At 35.2% G+C, this 18,838-nt stretch overlaps 1 protein-coding gene across 18 annotated transcripts in view; it reads right to left on the reverse strand.

The window, feature by feature from the left end:
* Window positions 1-18,838, reverse strand: part of LOC147834236 (uncharacterized) — a 78,208-nt gene that overhangs the window by 25,183 nt on the left and 34,187 nt on the right. For 9 of the 18 annotated variants that reach the window (XR_015506113.1, XR_015506117.1, XR_015506116.1 and 6 more), the window contains exon 6: window positions 11,506-11,608. The exons of 6 other annotated variants lie outside the window; for them this stretch is intronic. The gene's annotated coding sequence lies outside the window, so the exon portion shown is untranslated. Of the gene's footprint in view, window positions 1-11,505; window positions 11,609-11,747; window positions 11,808-18,838 lie in introns of all 18 variants that reach the window. 3 more of the 18 variants (XR_015506119.1, XM_087279545.1, XM_087279541.1) reach the window with 1 other exon arrangement.

Raw genomic sequence — 18,838 nt, forward strand, 5'->3', positions numbered from 1 at the left:
AAAAATCAAAAATAAAGTTTTTTATGTTAGAACCAGTATGTTAGTTTTAAGACTATCTATAAGCTGGTGTGCTCCAAAACAGTGACAAAATTTACGTTTAGATGATATAAAACTGATATAAACATTTATATAAACATCAACTGCTTAAATGGATCAACGTTTTTTGTGTCACCTAATACTTCCGTTTCTCATCAATTCTTGTCCAATCCGATGCTCTCTAGTATTTGACATGTCCCGCCCCCTTCAAGACACTTCTCCTTTCTTTTCATTCGATGCACAGAGCTATGATAAAACACAACACTTTTGGCTGTTTTTTATAAAGGGGCTACTCTATGTCCCACCCGCTCTTCATTTTTGAGTTGAGATTACATCAAACATTGAATAACATTTCAAAGCACTTCAAGGACCTTTAAGGAAATTCTGGACACTATTTTTTATGCAGGTATTCATCTTTTTATCTAATTTTCTCTAATAAACTATGTGAAATGTCTACGTTTGTTCAAGTTAAAGAAAACATGATGACCACCAACTATAATGTGTACTGTTGGTCTTTCAAATGCTGCCATGGGCATGTACTGGCAGGTCAAATAAATTCACTGTTATTTCTATAGCACTTAATAAAATACAGATTGTGTCAAAGCAACTTTACAGAATCAAGGAAAAAATCATCAATGTGAAATAAGTTTATTACAGCATACTTTTTCAACAGTAGAGCTGCTCTAAAAACTGTTAGAATATCTAGCCAATCCCATGTGTGTTCAATCAAAAAAAAGCAGGGGAGGGGGTTTCTTCAACGCCAAAAATATTATCAATTTATTAGATACAAATAAATATTTAGAGGACAGAGCTCTGGGTTACGGCGCCCCAATGCAATACAAGAATTACATTCAGGAGGTTCGCAACAAATTTACATCTACCTGACTCCAGCATCTATACACAACTGATATTAACAGGTGGAGTTTCGATGTAACGTCAGTTACCAGTCATTCTGCAGTCCTTTGGCTGTTGCACCCAAACATACTTCCTCTTCAACAACCCTTCACTGCATACCAATTAAGTGCATCTTTAATATATTTCCCAAGTTCTACAAGCAACCAGCTTCTTGTGACATGTCTAGACTTCTTGTTAGACAGAATTGTGGAGCATATCTCCACACTATATTTATTATTATTCTGCTATTTCCCTCTTGTCAGCAGTTCCTTCTAAGAAATATGCAACACAGTACGAAAGAAGTAGTATGTTTGGTTACTATATTGTATCATACAAAGGAAACAAATTGATTAATATATTTTTGGTTTAAATATTTTTTTTAAATAAATTTTTTTTTTAATTTCCTTTTCCCCGCAGACCTCAACTGAGTCAGCCAAAGGAGACAAGGAACTCAAAGTCCGTCATTTGGCAGAAACAGAGAAAAAAATTCTTGTAATATTCCAGTCTCACTCTCGAGATCAATTCTTCACTGTCCAAATAAATGAATAAGCCAAACAGCAGTTTAGCCAGCAGTAGATAACTGGCCTATCAGTGGCCTTGAGCATGGTGATATCCTTCAAGTGGATCTTGGTAAAGCTGCAGGTCCCAGTGTGCCTTGATATATATGGAACCATAGATGGTAGCAGCAGATTCTCCAAGTGCTATACAGATTACGAGGCACAATGGACCAGACTTGTTGGTTCAGCACATCAGATGCTTAGTTTAAATGAGATTTAGAGGCCAGGACAAACCTTAAACTCTTCATCATGTTCTTTAAACCATTCTTGAAAAAATCTGTGCAGGGTGCTAGATCCTGGTAAAAAGGCCACTTACCCCAATGAAATCTGTTGTCATGAAGGAGTGAACAATGCTTAGATAAGCAGCAACACACACTGTGTCCACCAGTCATTGTCCCATAAAGAATACCAGTGCCATCAATACAGGTAAGTACAGGTACAAAAACTGCTCTTTATGTGATTGCAAAATAAAAAAAACAAAATGGCACTCGTTGGACAAGACAACTTCTTCCAATGCTCCAAGGTCCAGTTCTAATGCCACATGTGTCCATATCATGCAAATTTGACAGTGGACAAGGGTCATCACAGCCAATCTGTTTGCTCTTCATCTGCACAGCTCCGTAGGCAGAAAAGTCGAAATACACTCTGTGTTGTGCCACATTTCTTCTACAACAATCATTAAAATTTGATGTGATTTGTGCCACTGTAGAGCTTCTGTTGGCTTGGACCAGACAGGGTAGCCTTGGTTGCCCTTGTGGATCGATGAGCTTTCAGAGCCCAACATCCTGTCACCGGTTTGAGGTTTAGTCCTCCTCGGACCACTGTCCACAATGTGTGGCTGTTTCAGAGATACGTCCACTCAGTTGCATCTACTTAAAATTGTGGCTTTGATTAAAGTGGCTCAATTTTTTATTCCGGCATCCAGACATGTTGGTTCTGAGAACTGACTGTTTGCTTCCAATCGAATCTACCTTCACCTTAATATTTAACCTGTTATAAAATCATATCTCATCAGCGTATATTCTTCTTCATCAGGAATGATGATATAGACAAGAAGTTTATATCATACAGATAAAATGCATAACTTTTTTCTGATGAGCTTTAAGCGTAATCTTTTCGCTGGAGAATTTGAGTGAACCTAAATTGATTGATAAACTTTGTACTCCAAAACTTGCCGAAATGCCATCACACTCCGGCCACAGAGTACATTAGCAGCTTAACCCAACTGTCCTTTGGTGTGCATGAAAAATCGATTAAGTCACAGCTGTTGGCTCATGTAGAGGCTGTACATGAATATGCTTTTTGAAGAACTGTGAATAAAGTGACAAGAAGGGGAGGAAGAGGACAGAACAAAGATAAAACTTTGACTAAATTAAAATTGAAATGTTTTACCAGAAGATTGCCTGATTTAAATAATCGCAGTATTTTGTTTTTTTTAAAGGAAATTTCTATTACTTTACACATCATTTATACACTCACTGGCCAATTTATTAGGTACACTTTACTAGTACCGCATTGAATCTCCTTTTGCCTTCAGAACTGCCTTGATTCTTCATGGTGTAGGTTCAACAAGTTACTGGAAATATTTCTCAGAGATTTTGGTCCATATTGACATGATAGCATCACGCAGTTGCAGATTTGTCGGCTCAGTTGTAACGAGTGGTTTTTTGAGTTACTGCTGCTTTTGTATCAGCTCGAACCAGTCTGGCCATTCTCTTCTGACCTCTGACATCAGCAAGGCACTTTTGCCCACAGAACTGCCGCTCACTGGATATTTTTTCTTTTTCATATTTTTGTGAAAATCACAGTTTTTGAAATGCTCAGATTAGCCTGTCTGGCACCAATAATCATGCGAGTTCAAAGTCACTTAAATCAGCTTTCTTCCCCAATCTGATGCTCGGTTTGAACTGCAGCAGTTTGTCTTAACCATGTCTACATGCCCAAATGCATTGAGTTGCTGGCATGTAATTGGCTGATTAGGAATTTGCGTTAACAAGCAGTTGGATAAGTGTACCTAATAAAGTGGCCGGTGAGTGTATGCTAATGTTCTGTATGTGCTATATTTGGAAATCTGATCGCAATTATTGACTGACTCATTATGCAACACACAAAGTCAAAAAAAATTTTATCAAATGCTCTCTTGCATTTTTTGCAACCTGCCACCTGCCACCTCTCACATAATGTACAAGCAAGTAACAAATCTGTGAAATAACTTAATTTCTAGAAAGAGGCTATCAAACCAAACCACATTTTTATGGAAACACATTAAAGCAGATAAGCAACTGGACTTCCAAAAGTGTAATTGTCTGTATAAACAATTAAGAGTAAGATATTATTGAGCTGATAATAAAGCATTGCCAGCTGACTGATTGATGCATGCTGGATTCTTTGGATCAGTGCACACTTTCTAGTTCCAGCTCTCCTTACAGTTCTCTGTTTGCATCTGTCAAATGAAGAATGAATTCAAACTTCCATAAAGTTGAATTGTTTACTGAAAGGAAAAAGCACTGTGTTCAATCTCCTTCTGAGCACTTGAGTCTCTGGCATACATAACCAGCGAGGGCATCTGCACTTGTTTTGTTACCTTGTTAAGCAAGCAATGACAAACCCAAATCACCTGCTTTTGGCAGATATTCTGGCAGTTTCTCAGCCTGTAAAGGTTTCATAAAGTAAATCATTAAAAACAAAATTAAACTGATTGATCCATAGCTTGAAAACATGACTGGTATTAAACAAAAAAAACAATATCATATATATAGCTATGTTTCTATCCAAAAATGTGAATTAAATTTATGCGCAAAACTGAAATGTTGCAATGTGTCCATCCAATAAGGCAAAGAGAACAAAATAGCCACTTCCTGATTAACCAGCGCCATGTATCAAAAGTAAAAACATAATTTGCTGTGGTAAGAGAAGCTGCGTGAGTCTTTTCTTCATTTAATAAATGACCTCGGAACACAATAACTTTTTTAATGCACATACAGGAATTTGTTCAGTAAAAGTGTTGCCATCGTAGTTTATGCGTATCTTTTCTTATCGAATAAAAAGTTTACCTTACTCAGTTATGCGCATACGTTTTTTATGCTCATTTTCAAAATTGATGTGCATCTTGCTGCTTCCATCAACCGATTATTTTATGCGCATATCCAAAATGCGCATAAAATAGGAGCATGTAAACATCACTTTTGATTACTAGCAGATGTGATTCATCCTCAAGTACTTTTTTTCAACAATTTATATGAAGTAACATATACAGTAGGTCCAAAATTGGCAGGTTGGCTTATAGAATTTTTTGCCAACTTTTTCTAAATACACCCAAATCAAGTAAATTTAGTAAAGAAGTGAGTTATATACTACAAAGTAGTGTGTGTTTATAGACTTATTTTTACTATTAATGCATACAGTTACTCCTGTAAGACAACAAAATTACAGATTACAAAAATAAGCTATAAATTAAGAAACCAAATATTCCCCTTATATTTTTACAAATACAACAACATCTATAAGCTGCTGAACTCAAAACTTCCTCTTTAGTCTAAAGCAGTTTTATTGTAATCAATGTGAACAGTCTTTCTACTATGCCTAAAAATCTAAAAATCTTATATATTTAGACTTCAGAGAATAAATTATATTTTTTTAAATGCATTTAATAATCACTTCAAATGAAACTATGTCAATGTGTAAAAATACATATGTAATTCATTGTAAATATAATTATTTATAAATTAGAACACATTTGCATTTTATAAAATAGGATACTTAGCTCCTGGATGAGTCTGGCTCTTAATTCTCAACATTGTTCTCTGAGCGCTTTTCAAGCGGACCATTGAAAATCTATAATGTTTCATTAGCAGCAGTGCAGAGCTATAATCAATCCACCCTGCCGCTCTGCATCCAAGAGCTCCTCGCAACACTTCTGTAACTAAAGAGCCCTGCGTCTGATACTCAAAACTGAATCAGCAAATCTTTATGCAGGCTTGTTGCACAAACAAGTCAAATTGTTAGTATAAAGGAATTAGACTATTTAAAACTAAGCTAAAATAATGCTCACCTTTGGGTAACCTCAGCTGGAAACTCACCAAGAATAAATTGCACCATTGATTTGTATTCACTTTGTGCACTGCTTTAGTGGCCAATTCATTAAGAGAATAATGCTAATAAGGTAAGTACAAAACGCAGATGTATTCACAAAATCTGCAATTAAAACAATTTGCAGTGCAGTTCATATATATATATATATATATATATATATATATATATATATATATATATATATATATATATATATATATATATATATATATGTATATATATATATATATATATATATATATATATATATATATATATTTATTTATTTATTTATGTATATATATTTGCTATATATATCAAAGAGAAATGGATGAAAAATATTCATTTTCAAAAGAGGTGTACACATTAAGCACTGTATAAATTTATAAAGATTTGTACATTTTATACAAGATTTATTTAATTATTTGTATTAAATATTGAAGTTTTATTAAAGCATATTAGTGTTTGTTTTGAATTTTTACATCATTTGTTTTTATTCTTGCTTGATTATTTACGCATTTTTTATGTAATTATATTAATTATTTCATTTATTATATGGTAGTTCGTTTCACAGTGGCGACCACGTAAAAATTCAAGGAAAAAGTGAGTGAGTGAGTGAGTGAATTATCTTTTAAATAACTGATTAATTACCATACACCCATATCACTTTCTAAGTACTGGGACATCTTTGTACCCTTTACAAAAATCTACACATTAAAACAGAATTCTTTGCACTATATTGTAGGAAATACTATAGGAAAATGTCTTTAATCACTGCAGTTTTAAATACATCACCATCACCAGTGTCTTACACAAAACCTTGTGTGGAGAGCTGAAATCTATGACTAATAACTGGTAAGCTGACAAAATGAATTTTCAGTGAAGTAGAAGGCTGTGATTAGGCTCATGGGTCCGAGCGTGAGACCGTTTCCCACAGATTTATCTGTTCTGGTCACGTATATACGTAAGATTACCTCTCTAATCTTAATGAGGGGAGCAAATAGCAAACCTTCTCTCCCTCCCTTTAATAGTGTGTAGCACAGAGGCGCCATATCTGTCACATTTACAGCCTGCAATGTTCACTCGAGCTGCTCAAAGCCCTTCTAATTGACCCTGCAGGACCGAAGAGCTCAAAAACGCTGTAAAATCTCATCTAGCAATCACACAGCGCCCATTGAGAGGCCAATGAACTAATAACAACTATAAAGATTTTGGAGGAATTATCTCAGAACATATCTAGGCTTAAGTTAATGACTTAATCAGGCTTAATGCACTGAGATTTTCTAAGCTGTTCTATGACGTGTACTCTTAAAACAGGCCACAGGTTAAATAAGTCTTCAGGAAAAGGGCCTGTGTAGGCCTGTAATTATGTGCTGTGATTTATGCAAAAGCAGGAATCATTATTTGTAGGAATGCATCGATACTAATACAAGTATCGGGTCGATATTTGATTAAAATACTCATACTCGTATCATAGATAAAATACAAATACCACACACTGATACCACTCAATGGCATTTTACTACGTAGATGTGATTTGTTGCAATACCTGGCTTTAATATTTAATGTGTTAATGAATATTAATAGCTAAGTCATTATAAACAATGCGTTTATAAAATACATTATTAATGAATCTATATATATATATATATATGGCTACTGAAGAATAAATTAAAACGTGCAATATGTACAGCACAAAGATAACTTATCCTTTAAATGTCCATGCTTAATCGGTAATAAGCTTAATAAGGTGTATCGATTTATAGTATTATCAACAACGTGTGCATATTTTTGACTTGGAATACTCTTTTGTTAAAGATTGTGGTGTTCATCTTTGCTACAAGCAAAACATAAAACCTCCTTTCAAATTAATTGCACTTTCATTGAAACCAGATCTAAGAAGTATCGGAATTGCTACTTGGTATTGGCAAGTACACAAATTAAAATCCTCGTATTGGTGTGTAAAAAAGTGGTATCGGTTTGTCCCTAATTATTTATGCAATTTCCATAAACTGCTCATGTTTTGTCCCTGTTTTGTTTTTGTTTGTTTTTTTTTTTTTTTGGGGGGGGGGGGGTGGGGGGGGGTGGTTTATAAAGTCTATAATGTCTATAATTTTGACATTTTTAGTCGAGAATGTAGTTGTTTAGATTGCAACAATGCAGTTTATTTGCAAGAATATTTTCTATTTTAAAATATTTACAGTTTCTGAGAGATCTCGTCGACGGCCATAGATTAGATAAAAGTCGGTTGACGCTTTCTATCCACAAGATGGCGACAAAACCGCATAATATGGGCTGCGTCTGAAACTGCATACTTCCATACTATATAGTACGCTAAAATTAGCATGCGAGCCGAGTAGTATGTCCGAATTCATAGAATTCGAAAATCAGTAGCCGAGATGTACCCGGATAACTTACTACTTCCGACGAGATTCTGAAGTTGCATCCCATGCACGCTGCGCTATCCCATAATGCCCCGTGAGAGAATTCATAAATGGAAGTGAGGCGACGCAACTGACGCAGGTAGGTCACGTGACCATGACAAAATGGCGGATGTAGTACGTCCGAATTCCATTCATACTTTTCACATTCATACTGTATAGAGCAAACTTTCTAACGGCCGAGTAGTACATTTAAATTCAAATGCAGTACCTACTGAGTAGTAGGCGGTTTCGAACGCAGCCAAGCTCTTACGCTTACAAGCTGATAACAGTCTGATTTCTAACTATCCGCTTGTTAAGTGTGACATCACCCGAAGCGGGTTCCGGGTCCAAGCGCTCTATTCAACTGAAATGGCAACTTTAGAAATGGCAATAATAAACGTTTACAAAGTGATTTAATGCTTTCAAAAATCACGATGGCAGTATATATGTCCATGCCTAATATCCGATGGCCAGAAAGTGATTAATTTTTTATAAATTGTAACATTTTTGGTATTTGTTATGCAGCAAGCCCAGAGATTGTGTACACTATGATTTTATGTAAAATTAACTTTAATGTGTGATAGGAATAAAACGTGATCATAAACGAATGATTTCTCCACTCGAATGGCAGCTTGGACCTGGAAACAGTATTACATACGTCACAAACACGTCACCACTTAACAAGCGGATAGCATATTAAATTATTATTAAACTGGTAAGCAATACCTGCCAACACTTCTGTTTTTCATGGGATTATCCCATATTTTAGACCAGTCTCCCGCAAACATCCAGTTTTATTTCTTCCTAAAAACTCCCGTAATTTTACCCACCGCCCTCTTTGGTATGGTCTGTAAACACCCCTGAGAAGCCAACTTTGGTACAGTACCCGATTGCCGCCCAAAACCCCGCTGCATCCTGTCCCGGTTCTCAACAGTGTTATTCATCCTCGAACACCCCCTCCTCCTGGTCACTCGGGTATTCAGAGACATGTTGGCAGGTTAGATGATATCTCACTTTAGTATGTTGTAGTGCTGTATTTATAGCGATTTTCTCGCACATCAGGAATGTGTGTTGTGTTAGCAGATTGAAATAAGCAAAGTCTGCACATGTTTAGCGTTTTTCCTTATTGCAAACACAACAGCAGTCTGATTTTTTCGGGGTTAATTATTGTGATATCACTATTACAAAAGAGAAATACTGTAGACTGTAACACTGTAAGAAGATATCTCTTTAGATGGATGGTATTTCATGTTACGTTCAGCCTTACAATTTTAAAGTTAAAAAAAATCAGCAGCTTTGTCATCACTTTAGACAGAGAATCATTCAAACACTAGCTCTAAGTGACGTTGGTGAATCAGTAACACGGCTTCTTCTGTTTTGACCTCAGCTGCAGATGTGAATGAATGGCGGAAGAAAGTAGTTCCTAATAAAAAAGGGTTTTTAGACTCTCCGTGTTTGATTTTCTTATTTAAATACACGATTGTGCTGTTAAACTGTTGTATAAACGCAATATCACACTCGTAGCCTCCCACCCGTGCTGATATACAGCCATATCGCACTGCTACGCGTATGATATTGCTTACATATTTAAATGATTTGAAAGCCATTAACTACCATATTTGTTTTCTGTACCATGGATGTCAGTGGTTACTGTTTTCCAACATTTTTCAAAATAACTTCTGTGTTTTTTTTTTTGTTTTTTTTACGATCAGCTACAGCTACAGATGAGACAAACATTGTGATATAGATTTAAATATATATACATTTTTTAAATATATAAATTTAATTAATTTAAGGGCCTCAACTTTGACTTGGTAAAGCCCTGTGACCATAAAAAGACTGGCTATTTGGTCAATCTCAGTGTACACCAAATGTGCAAACATTTTACTAAGTATTATAAAATGACAGAAATGCTTCAAGAGAAGTGCTTCAGATACTTAAGCAGACGATATTTGGTGGATGGTCATGAACTTCAATAGACCTTGAGCTCAGGATGTTCTCCTCATCTTTATCTATGTGACAGGAAAGAATCTGTCCTATCTGAGTTTTTAGAAGAGCGGTTTCATTTACTCGGCTGTATTAGATGATGGCCTAATCTCGTTCAACTCTCTGCTTATAAAAACTGGGTATGTTTTTCTCATAGTTCAAATTTCAGAGCACAAGTCATTAAAGGAGGATTGTTCAAATGCAAAATGAGAGAGAATTCTGAGAGAATATTTTTAATATCTTGTCTTGTTGAATGAAGCCACAGTTATTATAATGGTAATGTTACCTACCTAAAGAACTAAGAATGATAGGCAATGATAATGAAAGAAACCATTCTAGTAAATGTATCTCTACTATGACTCTATTCAGACTGAGACAAACCAAAATAAATGCATAATGTTGGGGAGAAATAATAACATGTATGCTTTTTCAAAATTAAATAATAATGTAAATAAAGAATAAAACTGTTATATTTCAAATCTTGCAACTCATTAAATTATTTGATTGCAATCTATTTTATTTATCTTCATGTTGGACCACCCCTAGAAAATAGTAATTAAATCGCAATAAGATATTTAAACCCAATATAAGATATATAAACCCAACAAGTCTCTTTTTCAAAATTTCCTGACTATAAAATAGGACCCAAATCCCTATCCCTAAAATCGCTATGTATTTCTTAACCGCTACAATCCCCACTATTTGTGTGAGACTCATCATTTCAGAAAGGCTTGAATAAACACCACAAATACATTAATAAACTTACTTGGCATTTCTGACTAATGAGCTGTATTTTAGCTTCATCCGAGTCTGTCTCTGTCACTGTGCTGTTTATCTGATGTAACATGTGAGAACGGTGGGTGGGGAGAAGCAGCTCATTTGCATTTAAAGCCACAGGCTACAAAAACAGCTACAATGTACTCACACACCAAAACTGGCAGATTCTGAAGGCTATGATAAATAATCTGATGGGAATTTTGAGCTGAAACTTTACAGACACATTCTGGAGACACCGAAGACTTATCTTACATCTTGTTACAAAAGGGTAAAATAGGTGCCCTTTAAATCTTCCTAACTTTAAACATTGGTATTGTTGCCTTAAAATTAACCTAAACATGTCTGAAAAACATTAAACAGTGATACTCTATTTTAAAAATTCCCAACATTTTAGTTAAAATTAAACATTTGACATCAGTAATCTCATAGAATAATGCAAAAATTGTTTTAGTCAAGCACTAAAGGACATTTCACTGCGCGCACACACACACACACACACACACACACACACACACAGTTGTTCTTTAGATACATAATATAAAACATCCAAGGACAATGCACACTTGTATAAATCTTTTCTTTGAAAAAAAAGAGCATGATGATTTATCACTTGCTTGATTCAAAGGGATTTGTGCTCTTTGTGTAATGTGGTTTTAGGGCACATTGTTTTATACTTGTAATTAGATTGTGCAAACTGCTTTTCATTATCCACCCTGAATTCAATGGAAATGGCTTTTCCCTCACAATATCTTTTTACTCACACAGGTAATACTTCAGCGGTGTCCCATCAAATGACCTCTTGCAGAAAGTCTGTGGCTGCTTTTGTTGAATGTAAAGGAGGATGTGTACTTGTGCGTGAATTTCCTAAAAGAAACAAAAAATATCAACTAAATGTGACTGAAAATGCTACAATTTCCATAAAACATCCAGGAAATTACCACTGAATCAATCTACATTATGCGGTTTTCACCAGAAGGAAGGGAGCTGAGGATAAAGACTGTACTTTGCGCTGACTGAGACTGATTTCCACGTGCAGGATGACTGGCAGCCTCTTATCTCTGAGCTGTACAGAAAGACGTTTTTGTTCAGTGCTAATGAAGAGTCCGTCTCAATACATCCATCATTCAATGCACCAACACAAAAAAACAACAAAAAGGCCAATGATTTTATCAGATCCATAACATAATGACTCACTCTGACAGAAGATGCTTCCCTGCTCAGACGAGAACTACATAAAAATCAGCGTTAATGATGTCTGGCTACAGAAAACAAACAAAGGAGCTTTAAAAAGAGTTGACATAATTACAACTCTAAATCACCTTTCTGACCCAAATTACCCTCCCACACCTCTCATTCCCAGTCTGGTTAAAAAGACCATCCAAATGACGTACGCTTGTGTTTTCAGACGGCAAAGACAATTAAGCTGAAGATAAATGCAGCTATAATGTCTGCATGGGAAAAAGTGTGAAATGAGGATGAGGTGTTGCCTCTCAGAGAACAATGAAACAGCACATTGGCTCAAGCAAAGGTAAACACCAAGAGGGGGGTCTGAAACTTAAGAGACAATTTAGTTTGGTGCATTAGTGCATGAACTACGATTCAAGAAGAGAGATGGATGGATGGATGGATGGATGGATGGATGGATGGATGGATGGATGGATGGATGGATGGATGGATGGATGGATGGATGAACAGATGCATGTATTAGATTGGATTGGATGGGATGGGATGGGATGAGATGGATGGATGGATGGATGGATGGATGGATGGATGGATGGTTGGATGGATGGATAAATGGATGGATAAATGGATGGATAAATGGATGGATGAATGGATAAGGCAACAAAGCATTTTGATAAATGGATGTATGAATGGATGGATTTGATTGGATTTGATTGGAGGGGATGGTAGATGTATTTAATAGGATTGGATGCATGGATGGACATGAATGGATAGATGGGTGGATGGATTTTTAGTACATATATATTTATATATTTAATGTGTTTACACTATAATTACAAAAAGTGTATCATAAATACCCAATAAGGCACTTAGTGCTGAATGTTGGACAATTCATGCACTCAACTATTGCAGGTGCTTCTAGACTGTGATGCTGGATGACAATAAAACCTTTCAAAACCCTTATAATGTATTTGTGCTAGTATGCATAGTGCACAGAGCATAGTGTATTTAGATGTCTTTGGTGCATATTGCATTCAGAGTCTGTTCAGAAACCAAGACCAACCAGTTCTGTCCACTGTCCAGCATCCATTTTTTGTGTTTAAAAGATGTCTAATAGACATCAAAACATTGACGTCTTGGCTAAAACAAGACTAAACTAGGGCTGTAAGTGAAAATCTATTAGACATCTATAACAATATTCTAAAAACCAACTAGTCATTAATTCTTCTAGAAATTAACAGAACACACATGCACACACACACACACACACACACACAATGCATACTGGGTGAGATTAGATGTGAACACAAAACAGCATTCCCACTTATTCAAATATGCCGCACTTTCAGATGAATTATACCTGAGTTTGTTTTAATTAAACCAAACCCAACGAATGTGAACAGAGAATAAAACCACAGTCAAAAAAATTTTTCCAATGCAAAGCCTAGTCCACAATGTCCAAGCATACTCTATTCAGCATGAAAAGGCAAAACTTGAGTCAAGGACAAAAATCCTTACACAAATTGTATGATCTCCAGCAAACAATCAGTTCAGTTCACACACAGCATCAGGAATACTGGTAGTCTCTGAGTGCCTCTTAAGAACCATTGGGAATATTTTGAAGACGTGCAACAGTTTTTAAGAAAACAACAGCTTCTTTTTTATCTCTGATGAACATTTCTGAGGTAAAAAGAGACACGAGGGACATGAAAGCCGGTGTAAGTGAATTTAGAGTCCATTTTTAAGCAGTTATTGGTGCATGGGGACAGTCTGAGGCACTGTAGGCTGCACTAGCAATATTCAATGATATACGCGTATAGTTTAATAGAAGGCTAGAAGGGAATTTCTGGACCACCCCTACCAATAATGCCAGAATGAAGAGGTTGTATGTTGAATGTTCATGGCCTTTTTCCCCTGCACTGAATTATCATACACAATTCACACTGTTTTTTACACCTTAAATGGCCACAAAGTCAAACAGCCGCAGTAAAGCAAGAAATTTCTGTCTCATTCTGCTCCGTTGGTTCTATCTCATTTCTGTTTATGGCCTCTGTCATTGCAGGGATGGTCCGTCATGTGAATATAAAAGAGTGTGGATGAGAACAGAGCAAAAGAGGAAATGTGTGCATGTATGTGTGTTTAAGAGCTTGACTGGTATCAGTATGCAAGAGCTTACGCCTCTATCAAAGCAACGACCCAGAGCCCTTCACACATCTGATTCACCTGCCATTATCTCCACCTCATAAGTCTTACAGCTTACACTCCATCACACACAGAGAGACAGATAGAGAGAAAGAGTGGGAGAGATAGAGAACGGCTGAGATATTGAGATAAAAAGAGAGAAAGCCTTGGGAACGTGACAATATCAGACATTACTCAGAAGAAAAGAAAAAAAAGGTCCCACTTTATATTAAGTGTCCCTAACTACTATGTACTTACATCAAAAAATAAATACAATGTACTTACTGTGTTTATAATGTATTTGAGAACACTTGTGGTGCTTTTGAGTTGGGATAGAGGTTGGGTTATGGACAGGTTTGGTGGTATGGGTAGGTTTAAGGGTTGGTTAAGGTGTAAGGGATGGTCAACAGTGTATTTACAAATGTAATTACAAAAGTTAATTACAGATGTAATTACATGTATTTAATCAAGCATAAGTACACAGTAAATACATGTATTTACACAATAAGTACATTGTAACAAACTATTAACTCCTATGTAAGTACATATTAGTTAGGGCAACAATATAAAGTGGGACCAAAAATAAAAAATGAGGTAAAATCTCAGAATAAAGTTCAGAAGAGAGTCGGTCTTATAAAAAATTTTTTTATATTAGCTTATTCTTCAAAGCCAAATCTAATCTTGCTTACATTTAAATTTAGAATTTACATTATTACATTAATACTTGTAATGCAGTTAATGTTCTTGCACCTTCATATTTATGTGAGTTGTTGATGGAAATCCCCAGATCCAGGTATAAACAATGGAGTGATCATTCATTTTCAATGGCAGGTCCAAAACTGTGGAATACCCTCCCTTTACAACTTCACTTCATCACAAATGTGGCACTGTTTAAAGCTAAACTTAAAACCTATTTATTTAGACCTGCTTTTGATATTCGGTAGCTCAAAATGCTGTTTTATTGTTTTATTGACACTTTTGTTCTTACTATCTTGTTTTTAATACCATTTAGTTTTTAATACTGTAAAGCACTTTGGGCAGCCTCCTGGTTGTAATAAGGTGATATTTAAATGAAGTTTGATTTATATTAAATTGGTGAAACTGTGAATCTATTATTAAACGACTAAATGTTAATGGCTTAAACAAAGTCATTTTAACCTATTAGCCAATAAACCTGTTTGAATTAAAAAAAAAAATGAGACTCAAACAAATTTGATTTGTTGATCATGCATATAAACCTGCTTATTTGGTATATAAAACACATAATACATATAAAACCCAATTCCATACCCATGTCTATTACTTTGATAAAACTGCAAACCATATGGATTTTTAAAAAAAATCAAGTATATGTTAAATTTAAGACTAAACTTTTATTTTTATTGTTTTGTTTACATTTATTGTGCAATAAATAGATTTAATAATTCTTAAAAAAAATTAATCACAACTGTTTTTATATGGCTGCATGGTGGCGCAGTGGGCATGTTCAACACACAGCAAGAAGTTTGCTGGTTCGAGCCTCGGCTGGGTCAGTTGGCGTTTCTGTATGGAGTTTGCATGTTCTCCCTGTGTTTGCGTGGGTTTTCTCCTGGTGCTCCAGTTTCCTCCACAAGTCCAAAGACATGTGGTATAGGTGAATTGGGTAGGCTAAATTGTCCATAGTGTATGTGTGTAAATGTTTTCCAGCAATGGGTTGCAGCTGGAAGGGCATCCGCTGTGTAAAACATATGCTGGATAAGTTAGCGGAATGAACCGGAATGTCACTTTAAGCTGTACAGAAGTGTTTTTGAAAATATCTAGTAGAATATTATTTACTGTCATCATGGCAAAGAACAAATAAATCAATTATTAGAAATGAGTTATTAAAACTATTATGTTTAGAAATGTGAAAATTGGGGGGAAAATAAACATGGGGGATAATATTTCAAGGGGGCTAATAATTCTAACTTCAACTGTAATAATGTAATAAAATATAATACAATATTCATTCACTCATTTTTATCAATCAGAGGTCGCCAAAGCGGAATGAACCGCCAACTTATCTATTATTTTTCATACAGCTGATCCTCTTCCAGCCGCAACCCAGTACTGGGAAACCCACATACACTGCTGCATTACCACACATACACTATGACCAAATTTAGTTTATTTAATTCATCTATACTACATGTCTTTGGACTGTGAGGAATACCAGAGCACCTGGACGAAACTCATGCCAACATGGGGAGAACATACAAACTGCACACAGAAATGGCACCTGGCCAAGCTGGGACCCGAACCAGCGATCTTCTTGCTGTGAGGCAACAGTGCTAACCACTGAGCCACCATGTCACCCATAATATAATATAATATAATATAATATAATATAATATAATATAATATAATATAATATAATATAATATAATATAATATAATATAATACAGTACAGTACAGTCCAATACAATACAATATAATATAATATAATATAATATAATAATATAATATAATATAATATAATATAATATAATACAGTACAGTACAGTCCAATACAATATAATATAATATAATACAATACAATATAATATAATATAATACAGTACAGTACAGTACAGCACAGTACAATACAATATAATATAATATAGTATAATACAATACAATACAATACAATATAATATAATATAATATAATATAATATAATATAATATAATATTTAAAAATTTATAATTTAAGATTTGAAGTTGTGAGTTGAACTATCATCACATTCACAAAGCAGGTCTTGAAAATGTTGTTCAACTAATGAGGCAAATAATAGAACAACAGTACATGTCCACAAAGACAAATGAGCAATTAAGCTTGATAGTTTACAAATGAGAAATGATCTGTCATTGATTACATTACTTCAGCACTATTCTTTAAAACCTGTTAGATGCAATCCACTGTTTACTCCAAGCTAAAGCAAGCGCCCTCTAAAAAATATGACCTACACAGTGCCAAGAACATTTGTTTCTTATGAAAAAACGAACGTAATAACCTGTCAGAGCATTTCCCTTTAGGGTGAGAGAAACAGCAAAGGTGTACATTTGCACTTTAAAACAAAGGGCAGGAATTCCCCTAATGAAAGTTATGTAAAGGAAAAGAAGGAGAAAATGTCAGTAAAAAATTAAAGTAGTAGTTTTAAACATTTGAAGTAGCTCAGATTTATGCATTTGTGCACAGTTCATCAGTTGTTTACACTCAAAGCAATCATTTTTGCTGCTTATTAAAGCTACTTATTTAAAATGAGATGAAACTACAGAATTCTTGAGGTTTTTTGGGACAACTTAATTGATTTATTCTATCTACTTACATTTGTTAACTTAATCGACTTTTTTTTCTGTTTGTTTCTTCGATTTGTACTGCTACTGCATTTTAATAGTGTATTAGAAAAATATGGATTTGAATACATAGATGGAATGAGTTTGAGAATTTAATGAACTAGAAAATGAAATCTGTCCTCATTTGTCTGTTTAAAAAAATTCAAATCCCGTTACTCCCCTCTGACAAAACCCGAAGAGTCAGATTAAAGCTATCAATTCTTAATATGGGCCCCGATTCAAGAGTAAAACTGCTGGAGAGTGAAGAAATGTGCCATACCATTAAATGCCTCACTGGACACCTGTCCACCAATCGGCCCTCTGGAGCGTTTTATACCGAGAAATTACTACTGTAGCACCATTGCATCCATTCTGTGACCTCTAACACGCTTCAGAACAGTTTTTCATCCAGGGAAGTGAGATGTTACATTGCACCATTTTTAAAGCTATGACACAGAGGCTGGAATCACAATATTTAGCCATCAGAGGTCATATGAGGTTCCCCTCAAACACTGCCGGAAGCTCTGACAGGGCTTTTTGGCTGGTCGATACATTGCCTGCTAGGGACTTGACGCAAGACACACTGCAACAGAGCAGCACCGCAGCTGTGACTTCAGAATGAACCGACAAGAACAAAACAACTGCCTCACAGAGAGAATCATAACACAAATAACACAACAGAGAGTTCAAGCAGTTTCAAATGTGGTCCAGTAAATCATTGGCAAGACTATATAAACACTTTTGAGAAATCATCTAAAAATGACAAATGAGTCATCATTTACTCTGTTTGTTGTTTTTTTTGAACCACTAAAGAAGGAATTTGAAAAAAAGTCCCAGTCATGCTTGTTTATATATTAACATCAGTGAATAGTGACTAAAAGACATAAAATGAAATATATATCATGCAATACATGTTGTATATTCAAAGTGTTATGTATACGCAAACACTGTTAAAAGCCTAAATGTGTAAATGTGTTACCTGGGCAGCCGATTCAAATGTTATCACTCGATTGCATGGGCATTATCAGTGGTTATCAGCTGATAGATATGGGCCAGTAGGTGCCTTCTGGTTATCATCCATCCACATGGTTAATCAGATATAAATCACATATTGCTGCGGCTGGAAGTTAACAAGAATTATTTATATTATTTATTAAATTTCCCATTAATTGTATTTTATTAACGTCTACCCTAACTCTAAACCCAACTGACACAGTAATGTAAAATCAGATCTGGAGTCTTCTCTATTAGTATAGCTGATTAACCATGTAGACAGATGATAACAGCCTTCTTAGCCTACCAGTAGGCCCCTACTGGCCTATATCTATAAGATGATGACCACTGATAATGCCCATTCAATCGAGTGACAACATTCAAAGCAGGTGACCTGGTGAACAA

This window comes from Danio rerio, chromosome 13 (genome assembly GCF_052040795.2).
Source record: "Danio rerio strain M-AB ecotype USA chromosome 13, GRCz13ab, whole genome shotgun sequence".
In the NCBI taxonomy this organism is placed as follows: domain Eukaryota; kingdom Metazoa; phylum Chordata; class Actinopteri; order Cypriniformes; family Danionidae; genus Danio; species Danio rerio.